The following is an 18,276-nucleotide window of genomic DNA, read 5'->3' on the forward strand; positions in this document are numbered from 1 at the left end:
CTCCCCACCCCACCCCCACCAGAATATTGCTATAATAAACAGCCAAGAAAACAAGTTAAGTTTGAAAAACTAGTGAGTGATCTCATGTGTCTTGACGCCAAAATGCTTATGATAGGTAGGGTTTCATGGTGGCACCACACCGAACAGGAAATACCGGGAGCACTAACCAGCTCAGGCTTGGATGCACATTTCCAGACTGGGAAGCAACAGAGCAACCGGGTAAGACCCAGAGGTGTGTAGCCTTAGCCAAGTTTTATCCGGGACAGGCTTGGGCAAGAAGGAAAAAGCCTGGAAAAGTAGAGGCAGGGAAAGCTTTGAGTGTGTTTTCGGTGTTTAGCCTTTCCAAGGCCTGGAAAGGTTTGGGTAGCTGTGATGTGTGGGCATTGTTAGATTAGTCGTCCTTCCTGGAGGGCATGTGGAATAGGAGACCATTAATGACTGCCTCGTGAGAAGTCATCTCACATGCTCTGCGGGTCCATGAAAGAGGGCAGCCAGGCAGCCTGGAAGGAAGAAGTGGCTTGACTATAGGGCCCTGAAGGAGCTGCAAAGGGAGAACAGGCCTGGGGATATAGGTGAGCAGCCCCTAGCGGTGATAGTAGACTGAAGGTTGAAGAGAAGCTGGCTGATGGGCCTGGCTCATAAAGCCCATCTTTGAGTTCAGATGGATAGACACTGGAAAACTGGAAGGATAGCCTTCTATCACCTTCATGACTTTCTGAGCAGAATCCTCGGATGCCATTCTGGCCAGACATTGGGGATAGACCTCGTGGAACATTACTAGAAATTTCATCACCACAAATTAGGGGTGTGGGCAATGTGGGGCATCGCATGTGTAGCTGCAGTAGCTGGAGGCCTGGGGTGTGGAGGCTCTGCTTGAGGATCAGAGGCTGGGCTGCTAGCCTGAGAGTTAAGGGAGGCCTCCTGAATACAGTCCCTCTGTAAGGGAAAGAAACGGACAGTTTATGATGGGAAACATTTCATGGACTAATTGACATATGACAGCATGGCTCAGCCCAGTCGGAGTGTCTTGGATGGTATGGATACACGCTCAGAGGATAGTTTCCTTTCACACTGACAACTATTTTGAGAAAGAAGAGTGTGTTCCTATTGGGATATAGGGTGTCAGTTATATAATTCTCAAGCATATGTGTATAGACACACATGAACACATACAGACACACAGACAGGCGCGCGCGCGCGCGCGCACACACACACACACACACACACACACACACACACACGAAAAAACAAAACAAAACTTCAGACCTGAAAGGCGTATGCCTCTGACCCAATTCTCTCCAAAGAATCAGGCATTATTTGTTAATTTCCAGAAGAGAAAGTAGGTGACGGGGAGTCAGAGATTTTTTTTTTCAGTAAAAAAGACTTTTTCATTGAATCCTTGGATCTATTAACCTTCTCAGGAAATAAGTATATTAAGGTAAGTCTTTGAATATTCATTTCTAAGAATTATGTGCAAATGGGTAGTTTCTAGATGTTTCGGTAAAGTGAAGGTTTTCAAGGCTATGGAAAACACTCTTCACAAAATATAAATTTTATTTACATAATAGAAGGTGAAGTATATGCTTTGATCACATGTCTAATGAAAAGCTCACCTATGGGAATTAAAGCAACGGTGATCTAGCAAACTTCACCCCTTCACTTATTAAAGCAATGGCATTTTGATTGGTTTGCACTGTTTGCCTGGGCTTTAGTCTGCACTCTTCAAAGGTCTCATGTCCATCCATTTTTATTTCACAATAAAATTACTCTAAGGACACACACATGATATTTTCTTTTCAGATGGTGAACTGCCCATGCGCATTTAGATCTTGCTTTCCTTCTATTGACATGAAACCAAAGAGGTAACAGGTGTTAAATGCATAGAATTACTACAAAAAAGGGGACTTCAAATGAGAGCTGCCTAGAGACCAGCAACTAATTAATCCCATTTCCAGAAACCAGGCAAAAGACACCAGGAGCCTAAACACATCGGACAGGCATGACACAGGTGACTCATCCTTTCTCACAGAAACTCAAAGAACCAGTTCCAGTAAGAAGGGCAAAGAATGGAAATCAGACATGGGTCGCACAGAGGGAGAAAAGAATGTGAGGAGGACAAAGAACTAGTAGAGTACTGGAATGAAATGTGGGAGGGAGACTTTTATAAATTGGGAATAGACAAGACAGAAACCATGTGGAAACACCTAAACCACGCAAACTTCTCCACAGCAAGAACATAAGGAAAGTGAAATGTTAGCAGATTAGTAGAAAATGTTGAAAATAGTAATACGTCCACAGACTAGTTAGGATAAACTAGGAAAAGTGGACAGAGAGATGGCAGGCAAGTCCGACAAGCAGAGATAACAGGAAGCTTCCCCAATGGTACTAAAGGTCGCTGCTATTCAGAAAAAGTCAGTTGAAAGGATCACCCCCTCCAGCACCCCCAGCTACCAATATCCACAAATAAAAACATTAGACAAGGAAACAGAATCCTGGGGGTGTGATCTGGTGTGTCTTGTGTGGATGACAATTCAACAGTACTTATGCCTGTTGCTTGTTATTTTACATCTTGGAATCAATTGCTGGACATCGAGATTTTTCCAGCGAGGCTTGTTTGTGGAAGCTAACAAGCTAGAAACCATGTAGATGCCTCTGCTTCACTAACTGTGGTATAGACAGGTAATAGAACTCTGAGGCTCATGCTACCCTTCCGGGCAGGGGGTCTCTAAAACATCAAGTCTGTTCCACAATCGCATTATTCGTTCACTTGCTTTTATGTTTAATATGCATGGAGATGCACAGAACATCAGAGCCTGAAAGTTTCTTCACATTTCTCATGATAATTCCCCAAAGGGGCTTGAGTGAGAGGAGTGGATGGTCGCTTTCCGTGTTTTAATATTTGCTTCCACAATGTTTTATATTTTTAAAAAAGCCATTGGTTAGTTTGGGGTATCAAAAACAATAGTAAATTAAAATTAAACCTGTATACCTTCTATTTGAAAAGGCTCATCTTAAAGAATGTATCCATGGGGAAATACTTTATAAAATACTGAAAGAAAGACAGTCATAGCTGATATATTTTATCAAAATACATTGTACTGGATGGAATGGATAATAAAAAAATCATTCTGAGAACTGATTAGTAAAAACCATCCCTTTTGCTTGTAGTAGGATAAGAGGGGAACTCTGCTGGCTGGGTTCAGAGTGAGCTGCAATCACACTGGGACAAATGTGTGAGTCATCAGGGGCCGAGTGGGTGGAGGGTGTGTGTTCTGTCACCTCACCCGGTATGCATAGCAAAGAGATGCAGACATTTCAGAAAACTGAGACTGGAGGAAGGTAGCGATAGGAACAGGCACATGACTGGATTTCACTACAAACTACGTTTCTCAGGATGGCGGGGCAGGAAGCCAAGCATTCATTCCACCTCACTCCAACACAAAAAGATGTATTGTTATATGCTGGTTCTGGCTCCTCTATTTATTTCAAGATCATTATCACTGCTAACAATCCTCCCCTCCCAACCCCCGAGTAATTGCAGTGTGAATGGCATGGTAATGAATTTATGCGGATTTGACCTAGATTGCTGTGTTTGGAGCACGGGTGGATGATAATTCAGACAGAGCCAGTGTCCCATGGCCCAGTTTCCCCCTCCTTGTTTTCCTTTTTTCCTCTGCGATTTCTTTTCTTTTCTCTTTGGATTCAGTGAACATGCTACTAACAAAGAACATCAGCTGTTTGTATTGGTTTTGGAAAGAATGATCAGAGACTAGGTGTTCAGGGAGAGGAGCAGGGCAGACTCTCCCCTTTGTCTGCCTTCCTTGGTTTTACTGCACTGTAATAAAAACAGCTCGTGCATTTTAAGCACCTAGCCTGAAGATAATCGTGTTGTGCAACTCTTTAAGTTAATTCCTTGATTCAACCTAATTCAAATTAATACCTTGACCAAGAAGTTCTGTTGCAGATGTTTTAAACCACGTTATGGCTTAAAATGTACTGGGTAGTAGAAATGAAATTATAAAGATTTGGATACTTACCGCATGTGATGACCCCCAGGATTGTGTTTTCCATTTTACTTTGTTCACATATACCTGAGATGAGAAGCTTTTTCCATGTGTCTCTTGAAGGCTATCCCTCAGCCTCCCTATTTGATGTGTCTCTTGATGGCTGTCCCTCAGCATTCCCATTGCTGCATTCAACCATTTGATAGTCTGAACTTCCCAGGCTTCTCTTTTCCTATGAATGCGTTTGAGTCTTCCCTTTTTCACTTTACAGGTTGCCAGGACTGAAGCTGTCCTTAGCGGGAAAGGTAACTCCTACATTCGGGTTCTCGAGGTAGGTGGAGGAGGTACTTTGAACTTTTATGAGAGGTCCCTTATTATAGGAATAATGACTTAAGGAGATCAGACACGAACACACAGCCCCTCAGCTTCTCTCATGCAGTAACCATCACCATGTGAGAATTTGCTGACATCACTTCTCCCCATGCTGGTGATTTCCCCATCACCAGACCCGAAAGAAAGACATTCATTTTCTCTGTATTTTACCAGATATGTGGTATTCTGCAACAGTGGCAGATGATGCATGGAGGCATACCTGTGATAGTCATATACCTTGCCCATCGCCCCCTGACAAGCACCAGCTTTAATTGGACTTAATTCCCTGGTGTTTGCCTTGGTTAATTTATTTTCCCAAATGTTCAGCCAATTATATTTAAGGCTTAAGATATATATATATATATATATATATATATATATATATATATATATATATATATATATATAATTTTCAAATCTAATGCCAGAAGACTTTCTCCAAACATGTAGCCATCCCAACAGCCAAAAATAGAAGTCAGTTTTCAAACACATTTGATGTTTTCAGTAGCACACAGATTGTCCTGGGAGACTCCAAGCAGGGCACACAGGAATGACAGTTGTCTTCATCTCACACTTTGGGACACAAATGGGGAAGGTTAAGGACTATAGGCTGGGATAATATTAAAAGAATTAAAGGACTTTAAGAAAAGTGGTTCCCTGGCCTTTGAACGTGTCTTCGTCCTCAAACTCGTCTGCCTAAGAAAGGCATGAGGTCTCCTGGTTTCCAGGCCGCTTGGCTACCGTACCTCTTTTCAGACTCAGCCTCATTCTTCCTTATAGAATGTGAAGGACTCTTGGGTGATCCAGCCATCCAAGAAGCGTCTGGGGTCAGCAAGAGCAAAACCAAAATTAGCTGTGGTGCAAAGCACTAACATGGGCCTGCATTTCCTTTTCAGAGTGGGACCTGGGGAGGAAGGAACTGGTGTCCAGCACCACAGTGGGGTGCACCAAGAAGGCTGTCATGGCCTCAGTGACGGTTAGAAATAGATGGCTTCTTTTTGTGTTGTTCCAGTCTAAGTTTTTTAAAGCAGTAGAAAATACATGAATGGCCCGTTTTTCAGTTTTATCTATTCTCTCCATTTGAGTACTTTAGACAAAAATATACGACTGCTTTGCCATGCTTCCAACTCACAAGCATTTGAAACTCCCAGGCATAAATCCCTTTCCCCCCAATTTTTTACTGTAATTAATTAATTCACTTTATACCCTGATAGAAGGCCTTCTACCTCTTCTCTTTCCAATCCCACTTTCACGAATCCCTGTCTCCAATTTTCTCCCTCTTCTCCTCAAAGAAGGGCAAGCCACCTCCTCCCCCCCATAGGTACCAATCTGCCTTGGACATCAAGTTGTAGTAACACTAAATGCATCTTCTCCTACTGAGGCCTGATAAGGAGGTCCAGCTAGGGGAAGGGGTTCTAAAGGCAGGCAACAGAATTAGTGATAGCCCCCTCCAATTGTTAGGAGACCCATATGAATACCAAGCTGCACATCTTCTGCAAATATGCAGGGTCTATTTCTTATATGCTATTTGGCTTGTGGTTCAGTTTCTGTGAGTTCCCATGGGCCCAGATTAGTTGATGACTCTGTATTTCTTCTTGTCTTTGACCTTTCTTGCTCTCTCAATCCTATCCCCAACTCCTCCACAAGACTCCCTGAGCTCTGTCAAATGTTTGGCTGTGGGTCTCTGCAACTGTTCCCATCAGCTATTGGATGCAGCCTCTCAGAGGACAGTTATGCTAGGCTCCTGTCTGCAAGCATAGCAAATTGTCATTAGTGGTGTCAAAGCTTGGCTCTCTCCCCTGGAATGAGTCTCAAGTTGGGCCAGTCATTGGTTGGACATTCCTTCAATCTCTGTTCCACTTTTATCCCTGTGTATTTTTTGGCAGGACACATTTTGTGTTGAAAGATTTGTGGGTGAGTTGGTGTCCCCTTCCCTACTGGAAATCCTTCCTGGCTACAGAAGGTGGCTACTTCAGTCTCCACATCCATAGCTGTTAGGAGTTTCAGCTATGGCCATCCCCAGAGACTCACAGGAACCTCCCTTATTGTCCCAGAGATGCTCCCCACTCACCAATTACCCTTCTTCCTCCCAGCTCTCTCCTGCTGAACCTCCATTCAACCTGATTTTCATTCCTATTCCCCACTCCCCATACCCTCTCCCACCCAGTTGCCTTCCTCTATCAACCTCTGATGTTTAGTTTATTTCCCTTTTTGAATGAGATTCAAGCATCATCCCTTGGTCCCTCTTTTTTACTTAGTTTCTTTGGATCTGTGGATTGCAGCATGGTTATTCTGTACTTTATGGCTAATAACCACTTTTAAGTGAGTACATACCTTTTTCAGTCTGAGTTACCTCACTCAGGACGGTATTTTCTAGTTCTACCCATTTGCCTGGAAAACCCAGGATGTCCTCATTCTTAATAGCTGAGCAGTATTCCATTGTATAAATGTATCACATTTTTTAAAAAATTCATTCTTCTGTCGAGAGACATCTAGGTTGTTCCCAGTTTCTGGCTATTATGAATAAAGCTGCTATGAACATAGTTGAGCAAGTGTCCTTGTGCCCATGAATGGGATAGCTGGATCCTGAGGTAAAGTTATTCCCAATTTTCTGACAAGCCACCAAATTGAACTAATTGATGTTATGACATTACAATACAAATGGACCTAACAGATATCTACAGAACACTTTGACCAAACACACAAAAAAAAAATACTTCTCAGAACCTCATGGAACCTTCTCCAAAACTGGCCATAAACTCAGTCATGAAACAAGTCTCAACAGATACAAGAAAATTGAAACACCCCTGTATCTTATCAGACCACTCTGGACCAAATCTGGACTTCAACAACAGAAACAGCTGAGAGCTTATAAACTCAGGGAAAGTGTACAACTCTCTACTTAATAACCACTGGGTCAGGAAATGATAATGAAGGAAATTAAAGACTTTCTAGAATTCATTGAAAATGAAGGTACAACGCAGCCAAACTTATGGGTCACAATGAAAGTAGTGCTAAGAGGAAAACTCATAGCTCTGAGTGCCTCCATAAAGAGCTATCTGAGTAGCTTGAATGTATAAAGAGATCATTGCTGATCTGGGCTCCACTGGAAAAGATGAGACGGCACCTCTAATTGCCACTAGGCCTTTTTCATTAGCTCTTGTGATTCTGGAGCAAAGTATACTCTGTGTGGGAGATAAACTGCCAGCACCTTCTGAAAGACAGCTTGGAGGGGTCTTGTCCTCAGTGTTTCATTCATCTGCTGCAGAAACCACAGGGTTGGCATATATGAGCTCCCTTTCAAGGACTTGGCCCCTCCAAACCAGGCTGCTGATCTGATTCTCTTGAGATAAACATGAATCATTTGTTTCTGCTGGCTTCTGCCACTAACCAAATTTGGCTCTAAATGCTAGACTCTGACTCTTAGCTGCTTCTTCTCTCCATGTGCCTTAACCATTTGCCTCTCCTTCCTTGTCTACTCCATTAACACTTCTCTGGCTCCTGGAGCTCACTACACCCTCCAGAACTCCATGTGACCACACAAGACATTAATCTCTATTAAAGGCACTGCCACTCCTCTTCCCACAAAATCTGTCCTAGTCCATCGCTTCAACTGATTTCTCCTGTTCTACTCTACCCCTACCCACTTCCCTGAGGAGCTACGGGGCTGTCGGTTCCTTTGGGCTCTGACTCTGTCCCTTCTGTCTCTCAGCTCTCTCCTCGAAGTCATTATTTTTGATAGCTGAGTAGTACTCAATTGTGTAGATGTACCACATTTTCTGTATCCATTCCTCTCTTCAAAAACATCTATGTTCTTTCCAGCTTCTGGTTATTGTAAATAAGGCTTCTATGAACATAGTGGAGCATGTGTCTTTGTTGTATGTTGGAGCATCTTTTGGGTGTATGCCCAGAAGTGGTATAGCTGGGTCCTCAGGTAGTACTATGTCCACTTTTCTGAGGAACTTCCAGACTGATTTCCAGAGTGGTTGTACCAGCTTGCAATCCCAACAATGGAAGAATGTTTCTCTTTCTCCACATCTTTGCCAGCATCTATTGTCATCTGAGTTTTTGATGCTTTTTTTTTTTTGAGTTTTTGATCTTATCCATTCTGACTGGTGTGAGGTAGAATTTCACGGTTGTTTTGATTTGCATTTTCCTGATGACTAGGGATGTTGAACATTTCTTTAGGTGCTTTTCATTCATTCAGCATTCCTCAGTCAAGAATTCTTTGTTTAGATCTATGCCCCATTTTAATAGGATTATTAGATTCTCAGGAGTCTAACTTCTTGAGTTCTTTGTATATATTAGATATTTGCCCTCTATCAGATGTAGGACTGGTAAAGGTCTTTTTCCAATCTGTTGGTTGCTGTTTTGTCCTAATGACACTGTCTTTTGCCTTACAGAAGCTTTGCAATTTTATGAGGTCCCATTTTGTAGATTCTTGACCTTAAGAGCATAAACATTAGAGTTCTGTTCAAGAAAATTGCCCCTGTTCCTATGTATTTGAGGCTCTTCCCCACTTTCTCTTTTATTAGTTTGATCCACTTGGACTTGAACTTTGTACAAGGAGATAAAAATGGGTCAATTTGTATTTTTCTACATGCTGCCCCCTAGTTGAACCAGCTCTATTTGTTAAAAATGCTGTCATTTTTCCATTGGATAGCTTTAGCTCCTTTGTCAAAAATCAAGTGACCGTAGGTGTGTGGGTTCATTTCTGGGTCTTCAGTTCTATTCCATTGATCAATGCCTGTCTCTGCACCAATATCATACAAATTTTTATCATTATTGCTCTACAATACTGCTTGAGGACAGGGATGGTGATTCCCTCAGAAGTTCTTTCATTGTTGAGAATAGTTTTTGTTATTTTGGGTTTCTTGTTATTCCAAACGAATTTGCCAATTGCTCATTCTAAGTCTATGAAGAACTGAGTTGGAATTTTGATGGGGATTGCACTGAATCTGTAGATTGCTTTCGGCAAGATGGCCATTTTTACTATATTAATCCTGCCAATCCATGAGCATGGGAGATTTTTCCATCTTTTGAGATCTTCTTCGATTTCTTTCTTCAGAGACTTGAAGTTCTTGTTATACAGATCTTTTACTTGCCTAGTTTGAGTCACACCAAGGTATTTTATGTTATTTGTGACTATTGTGAAGGGGGTCATTCCCCTAATTTCTTTCTGAGCCTATTTATTCTTTGAGTAGAGGAAGGCTACTGATTTGTTTGAGTTAATTTTATATCCAGCCACTTTGTTGAAGATGCTTATCAGCCATAGGAATTCTCTGGTGGAATTATTTGGGTCACTTAAGTATTCTATCATATCATTGCAAATAATGATATTTGACTTTTCTTCATTTCTAATTTGTATCCCTTTGACATCTTTTAGTTGTTTAATCGCTCTGGCTAGCACTTCAAGTACTACATTTAATAGTTAGGGAGACAGTGGACAGCCTTGTCTATTTCCTGATTTTAGTGGGATTGCTTCAAGTTTCTCTCCATGTTGGCTCCTGGTTTTCTGTTTATTGCTTTGGTCTTTCCAGGACTTTTAACATGAAGGGGTGTTGAATTTTGTCAAATGCTTTCTCAGCACTTAATGAGATGATCATATGGTTTTTTTCTCTTGAGTTTGTTTATATAGTAGATTATGTTAATAAATTTCCATATATTGGACCATCCTTGCGTCCCAGGGACGAAGTTTACTTGATCATGGTGAATGATCATTTTGATGTGTTCTTGAATTCAGTTTGCAAGAATTATATTGAGTATTTTTGTATTGACATTAAGTTCTCTTTCTTTGTTAGTTCTTTGTGTGTTTTAGGTATAAGAATAATTGTGACTTCAAAGAAGGAATTGGGTAGTGTTCCTTCTGTTTCTATTTTTGTGGAATAGTTTGGAGAGTATTGGTATTATGTCTTTTATGAAGGTCTGATAGAATTCAGCACTAAACCCATCTGGTCCTGGGCTTTTTTTTTTTTGTTGTTGTTGTTGGGAGACTTTTATTGACTGCTTCTATTTCTCTAGGAGTTATGGGACTGTTTTGTTGGTTTATCTGATCCTGATTTAACTCTGGTACCTGATATCTGTCTAGAAAATTGTCCATTCCATCCAGAATTTCCAGTTTTTTGGAGTATAAGGTTTTGTAGTAGCATCTGACAATTTTTTTAATTTCCTCAGTTTCTATTGTTATGTATCCTGTTTAATTTCTAATTTTATTAATTTGGATACACTCTCTGTGCCCCGTGGTTAGTCTGGCTAAGAGTTTATCTATCTCATCGATTTTCTCAAAGAACTAGCTCCTGATTTAGTTTGATTCTTTATATAGTTCTTTTTGTTTCTACTTCGTTTATTTTGGCTCTGAGTTTGATTATTTCCTGCCATCTATTCCTCTTGGGTGAATTTCCTTATTTTTGTTCTAGAGCTTTCAGGTGTGCTGTCTAGCTGTTATTGTATACTTTCTCCTGTTTCTTTTTGCAGGCACTCAGCGCTATGAGTTTTCTTCTTAGCACTGCTTTCATTGTGTCCCATAAGGTTGGGTATGTTGTGACTTCCTTTTCATTAAATTCTAAAAAGTCTTTAATTTCTTTATTTCTTCTTTGACCAAGTTGTCATTGAGTAGAGCGTTGTTCAGCTTCCATGTATTTGTAGGCTTTCTGTTGTTTTTGTTGTTATTGAAGATCAGCCTTAGCCCATGGTGATCTGATAGGCTGCATGGAATTATTTCATTCATCTTGTATCTATTGAGGCCTGTTTTGTGGTCAATTATATGGTCAGTTTTGGAGAAGATACCATGCAGTGCTGAGAAGAAGATATATTCTCTTGTTTTAGGATGAAATGTCCTATAGATATCTGTCAAGTCCATTTAGTTCATAACTTTTGTTAGTTTTGCTGTGTCTCTATTTTCTGTTTCCATGATTTGTCCATTGCTGAGAGTGGTATGTTGAAGTCTCCCAGTATTATTGTGTGAAGTGCAATGCATGCTTTGAACTCTAGAAAAGTTTCTCTTATGAATGTTGTTGTCCTTGCATTTGGAGCATAGATGTTCACAATTGAGAGTTCATCTTGGTAGATTTTTCCTTTGATGAGCATGAAGTGTCCTTTCTTATTTTTTTGTTAACTTTTGGTGGGAAGTTGATTTTATTCAATATTAGCATGACTCCTGCAGCTTGTTTCTTGAGACATTTGCTTGGAAAGAAGTTTCAGCCTTTTCCTTTGAGGTAGTGTCTATCTTTGTCACTGAGGTGCATTTTCTGTATGCATCAAAATGCTGGGTCTTGTTTAGGTATCCAGTCTGTTAGTCTATGTCTTTTGATTGGGGAATTGAGTCCATTGATGTTGAGATATTAAGGAATAGTGATTGTTTTCTTGGTTTCTCCTTCTATGATTACTGAGGGTTTTGCTGGATATAGTAGCCTGGGATGGCCTTTGTATGCTACCTGACCTTTCCCCTTACTGCTTTTAATATTCTTTTTTTGTTTTGTATATTTGGGGTTTTGACTATTATGTGATGGGAGGCACTTCTTTTCTGGTCCAATCTGTTTGGAGTTCTGTCGGCTTCTTGTATGTTCAGGGGCATCTCTTTATTTAGGTCAGGGAAATTTTGTTCTATAATTTTGTTGAAGATACTTACTGGCCCTTTAAGTTGGGAATCTTAATTCTCTTCTATAGTTATTATCCTTATATTTGGTCTTCTCATTGTGTTCCAGATTTCCTAGATGTTTTGGGTTAGTAGCTTTTTGGTTTTTTTGCATTTTATTTGACTATTATGTCAACGTTTTGTGGTATCTCTGAGATTCTCTATTTGGTGTGTTCTCTATTCTATTGGTGATCCTTGCATCTATGATTCCTGATCTCTTTCCTAGGTCTTCTATCTCTAGGGCTGTCTTCTTTTGTGATTTCTTTATTGTTTCTATTTCCATTTTTAGATCTTGGATTTTTTTTCAGTTCCTTCACCTGTTTGGTTGTGTTTTCATATAACTCTTTAAGGAATTTTTGTGTTTCCTCTTTAAGGGCTTTTACTTGTTTACCTGTGATGTCCTATATTTCTTTAAGGGAGTTATTTATGTCCTTCTGAAAGACCTTTATCACCATCATGAGGTGTGATTTTTAAATCCAAATCTTGCTTTTCTGGTGTGTTTGGTTATCCAGTATTTGCTTTGGTGGGAGAACTGGGCTCTGATGATGCCAAGTAGTCTTGGTTTCTGTTGCTTAGGTGCTTGTCGTGGTTATCTCTGATGTTAGTTGGTCTTGTTGTCTCTGACTGAAACTTGTCCCTCCTGTGGGCCTCTGAGCCTGTGAGTCTGTGAGTCTGTGATCTTAGGAGTGAGAGTGCTTCTGGGAGACCAGCAAGAGCAGGTTTTGGGTCTGCAGGACTGTGGGACAACCTTAGCTCTGGGAGCAAAAGTAGACAGGACATGTCCTGTCACAGGCCATCCTGTGACTCCTGTTTCCTGTTCACTACTGGAAGGTCTCTTTTTGGACAGTCAGTGGAGATACTGTATGATCTGAATTGGACTGAACACAACGGAAACTTCAGAACACAAAGGAAAACTTAGGGACAGTAACAGCCTTCTCATCATCCTGGAAAGGCTCATGCCCACTAGAAGACAAGATGACTAACTGAAGGCTTGTTAGAGGCAAAGGTACCATTGTGTCACCTGGGACCTTGAGTTCTAAAGTAACAGTGATCAGATGCCTTGTCAAACTGGCATTTCAACAACAAACATGACTCATGGATCTTGTTCCTAACATTTTGAAGTGGATAGAAGAAAACAGGTCTGTTGAGGGAAATAAGACAGGCAGATTCTAATCTGCCTTGTGTTTAAAGTGTATATTATCTTTCTTCCCATTGGCTCCTGCCTTCTCCCTAAATCTGTGTATGCCAAATTGGGGTCTGTAATCTGTTTGGTGGTAATAAAGCTGATTTTATATATATGTCACTTGGCTGAATGATATGTTCCCAATGCAACGATGTAAAACAAGATGACGAGCATAGGCAGTAAGATGTTGGAATGGAGATGGAAAGTGGCTTTTCAACATTCACCTCAGTACTGGAGAGAGAAGAGAATGAGTGCAGAGCATTGAGCTTAGCCATCTAGTACGGTGAGGACTCTGCAAAGAGCACACAATTCCAGCCTGCAGTAAGGATCAAGAGTGTATAACTATTGGGAGAGTGATTATATACAGAATTACTAGTCTGATGATGGCCCTCTTCTTATCCAATCCAGGTTAAGAAAGAAGTTGGTGACGTCTCTGTCCTCATCAACAATGCTGGCATTGTAACAGGCAGAAAGTTCCTCGATTGCCCAAATAACCTCATAGAAAAGTCATTTGGTGTCAACTTCAAAGCACATTTATGGGTGATTTTTTTTATTCTCATACTAAAGGAAAACTTATTCTGGCATTTTAAAGTATTTTTCTCTTGCTCTTTAGCAAAATTATCAATCTCTAAATAAAACACACACATCTTAATCATGGGGGGAAGACTAGGCATCAACACAGGTCCTTACATATACGTGTTGAACCACTGAGCTACATCCCAGTTTAACATCTTTTTTTAGTGGATATTTTTATTTGCATTTCAAATGTTATTCCCTTTCCTGTGGGGTGGTTACTTTTTTGTGATTGGGTTACCTCACTCAGGATGATATTTTCTAGTTCCATTCACTTGTCTGTGAATTTCATGAAGTCATTGTTTTTGATAGATGAGTAGTACTCAATTGTGTAGATGTCCCACATTTTCTGTATCCATTCCTCTGTTGAAGGGCATCTGGGTTCTTTCCAGTTCCTGGCTATTATAAATAAGGCTGCTATGAACATAGTGGAACATGTGTCTTTGTTATATCTTGGAGCATCATTTGGGTATATTCCCAGAAGTGATACAGCTGGGTCCTCAGTTAGTACTATGTCCAGTTTTCTGAGGAACTTCCAGACTGATTTCCAGAGTGGTTATACCAGCTTGCAACCCCACCAGCAATGGAGGAGTGTTCCTCTTTCTCCACGTCCTTACCAGCATCTGCTGTCATCTGAGTTTTTGATCTTAGCCATTCTGACTGAGGTGGGGTGGAATCTCAGGGTCGTTTTGATTTGCATTTTCCTGGTAACTAAGGATGTTGAACATTTCTTTAGGTACTTTTCAGTCATTTGGTATTCCTCAGTTCAGAATTCTTTGTTTTGCTCTATACCCCATTTTCTAAAAGAGTTATTAGTTCTCTGGATTCTAACTTCTGGAGCTTTTTGGTTTCTTTTTTATTGGATATCTCTATCTTTGTATCTCTATATCTATCTATCTGTCTATCTATCTATCTATCTATCTATCTATCTATCTATCTATCTATCTATCTATCTACATACCTCCCCCTATCTATCTATCTATCTATCTATCTATCTATCTATCTATCTATCTATCTATCTATCATCTATCTATCTATCTATCTATCTATCTATCTATCTATCTATCTATCTATCTATCTACCTACCTACCTACCTACCTACCTACCTACCTATCTATCTATCTATCTATCTATCTATCTATCTATCTATCTATCTATCTATCTATCTATCTATCTATCTCTACATTTCAGATGTTGTCCCCTTTTCCGATTTCCCTTCCAGAAACTTGCTATTTCATCTCCCTTCCCCTGCTTCTATAAAGGCATTCCCCCACCTACCTACCTACTCCCTTCCACCTTTTCTGGTCCAATCTATTTGGAGTTCTGTAGGTTTCTTGTATGTTCAGGGGCATCTTTTTCTTTAGGTTAGGGAAGTTTTCTTCTATGATTTTGTTGAAGATATTTACTGGCCCTTTAAGTTGGTCCATCATTCTCCTCTAAACCTATTATCCTTAGATTTGGTCTTCCCATTGTGTCCTGGATTTCCTGGTTGTTTTGGGTTAGGAGCTTCTTGCATTTTCTTTGACTATTGTGTCAATGTTTTCTATGGTGTCTTCTGCCCCTGAGAGTCTCTCTTCTATCTCTTGTATTCTGTTGGTGATGCTTGCATCTATGGCTCCTGATTTTTTCCTAGATTTTCTGTCTCCAGGATTATCTCCCTTTGTGATTTCCTGGGTTCTCATGGTGCCAAGTAGCCTTGGTTTCTCTTGCTTATGTTTTCTCAATTACCTCTCACCATCTGGTTATCTCTAGTTCTACCTGCCCTTGCTGTCTCTGACTGGAGCCTGTCCCTCCTGTGATCATGGTTGTGTCAGAACTCCTCAGAGTTCAGCTGTTTCTGTGATCACATGATTCTGCATCTTGTGATCCTGAGGTCCTGGGTGTATCAGAGATCCTGGGAGTCAAGCTTTCTCTGGGTGTTGCAAGAGTAGGTGGGGAATCAGTTCCTTGGATTTGCTCCAGGCACAGATGCAAGCTGGAAGGAACCTGTGCCTCTGTCTGTTCAAGGGTTTTTGTTTCCCTGGTTCCTGTTGGGGGTGCCAGTTATGCTGGATGTTCAGAAAGATGTTGTGGCCTCAACTGTGATCTTGAGTGTGTCAGAGCTCCAGTGCTCCTGATTGTGTCTGGTCTTCTGGGAGTGCAGATTCCTCTGTGATCCTGTGATCTGGGGTGTTTCAGAGCACCTGGGAGTTGGGTTTCCTTTGGGTGTTGTGGGTAGTAGGTGATTTTATCTTCTAATTTATCTCACGTCCCAGCAGAACTCTGAAATGTAGTTTTCATTTAGAAGCTATGGGAAGAAATCAGAAAGACAATCTAACTATCAAAATAGAGAAGTGTGATTGAAAATAATTTCTACTTCATAGCGGCCTCATTTAAATAACATGTACCAAATATTCATTTTAGTATTGTTGGTAATAACTTAAGCCTAGAGCTAACATTCAGAGAGCATGTGTGTTATTCCTGCAGTAGAATCAATCTCTCTCTCTCTCTCTCTCTCTCTCTCTCTCTCTCTCTTGTTGTTATTGAAGACCAGTCTTAGTATGTGGTGTTCTGATAGGATGCATGGGATTATTTCCCATATCTGTATCTGTTGAGGTCTGCTTTGTGACTGATTATATGGTCAATTTTGGAGAAGACACCATGAGGTGATGAGAAGAAGGTATGTCCTTTTGATTTAGGATGGAATGTTCTATAAATATCCGTTAAATCCATTTGGTTCATAACGTCTGTTAGTTTCTCTATGTCTCTGTTTAATTTCTATTTCCATCATCTGTCCATTGATGACAGTGGGGTGTTGAAATCTCCTACTATTATTGTGTGAGATGCAATGTGTGATTTGAGCTTTAGTAAGGTTTCCTTTATGAATGTAGGTGCCCTTGCATTTGGAGCATAGATATTTAGGATTGAGAGTTAATCTTAGTAGATTTTTCCTTTGATGAATAAGAAGTGTCCTTCCTTATCTTTTTAAATGACTTTTGGTTGAAAGTCAATTTTATTTGATATTAGAATTTCAACTCAGCTTGTTTCTTTAGGCCATTTGCTTGGAAAGTTGTTTTCCAGCCATTTACTCTAACGTAGTGTTTGTCTTTGTCTTTGATGTGTCTTTCCTGCGTGCAGTATAATGCTGGGTCCTTTTTACATATACAGTCTGTTAGTCTATGTCTTTTTATTGGAAATTGAATCTGTTGATGTCGAGAGATATTAAGGAATAGTGACTGTTGCTTCCTGTTATTTTTGTTATTAGAGGTGGAATTATGTTTGTCTTTCTTTTGGTTTTATTGCAAGGAAATTATATTCTTGTTTTCTGTACTGTGTAGTTTCTCTCCTTGTGTTGCAGTTTTCCATCTATTATCCTTTGTAGGGCTGGATTTATAGAAAGATATTGTGTAAATTTTGTTCTGTCATGGAATATCTTGGTTTTATCCATCGATGTAAATTGAGAATTTTGCTGGGTACAGTAACTTTGGCTGGCATTTGTGTTCTCTTAGGGTTTGTCTGACATCTGTCTAGGATCTTCTGGCTTTTGTAGTCTGTGGTGAGAAATATGGTGTAATTCTTATAGATCTGCCTTTATATGTCACCTGACTTTTTCCCTTACTGCTTTTAATATTCTTTCTTTGTTTTGTGGATTTGGTGTTTTAACTATGCATAACTATGTGTCGGGAGGAAATTCTCTTCTGGTCCAATCTATTTGGAGTTCTGTAGGCTTCTTGTATGTTTATGGGCATCTCTTTCTTTAGGGTAGGGAAGTTTTCTTCTATACTTTTGTTGAATATATTTACTGGCCCTTTAAGTTGGGAGTCTTCACTTTCTTCTATACCTATTATCCTTAGGTTTGATCTTTTCATCGTGTCCTGGATTTTCTGTATGTTTTGGGCTAGGAGTTTTTTGAGTTTTACATTATCTTTGACAGTTGTGTCAATGTTTTCTACGGTATCTTCTGCCTCTGAGATTCTCTCTTCTATCTCTTGTATTGTGTTAGTGATGCTTGTATCTACAGCTCCTTGTCTTTTCCTTAGGTTTTCTATATCTAGGGTTGTCTCCCTTTGTGCTTTCTTCATTGTTTCTATTTCCATTTTCAATTCCTCCACATGTTTGGTTGTGTTTTTCTATAATTCTTTCAGGGATTTTTGTGTTTCCTCTCTAAGTGCCTCTACTGACTTGTGTTTTCCTGCATTTCTTTAAGGGAGTTCTTTGTGTCTTTCTTAAAGTCCTCCATCATTATCAAAAGATGACTTTTTACATCTAAATCTTGCTTTTATGGTGTTTTTAGATATCCAGTATTTTCTTTGGTGGGAGTACTGGGCTCTGATATTGCCAAGTAGTCTTGGTTTCTGTTGCTTAGGTTCCTGTGCTCTCCTCTAGACATTGGGTTGTCTCTGCTGTTTGCTTGTCTTAGTGTTTCTGAGAGTGACTTGACCCTCCTATAGGCCTCTGTGTCAGCACTCCTGTAGAACATTTTTCTTTCAGTCTTTCTTGAGAACAGACTCCTAGAGACTGTCTTCCAGCTC

At 40.1% G+C, this 18,276-nt stretch overlaps 1 long non-coding RNA gene across 1 annotated transcript in view; it reads left to right on the forward strand.

Moving 5' to 3' along the window:
* The window catches only part of LOC148005654 (uncharacterized), a 33,452-nt gene that overhangs the window by 488 nt on the left and 14,688 nt on the right, over positions 1 to 18,276 (forward strand). The window contains exons 2-3 of the long non-coding RNA XR_015620114.1: positions 116 to 219; positions 4,276 to 4,335. This is a non-coding gene — a long non-coding RNA (uncharacterized LOC148005654). The remainder of the gene's footprint in view (positions 1 to 115; positions 220 to 4,275; positions 4,336 to 18,276) is intronic.

This window comes from Rattus norvegicus, chromosome 5 (assembly GCF_021556685.1).
Source record: "Rattus norvegicus strain SHRSP/BbbUtx chromosome 5, alternate assembly SHRSP_T2T, whole genome shotgun sequence".
Taxonomy (NCBI): domain Eukaryota; kingdom Metazoa; phylum Chordata; class Mammalia; order Rodentia; family Muridae; genus Rattus; species Rattus norvegicus.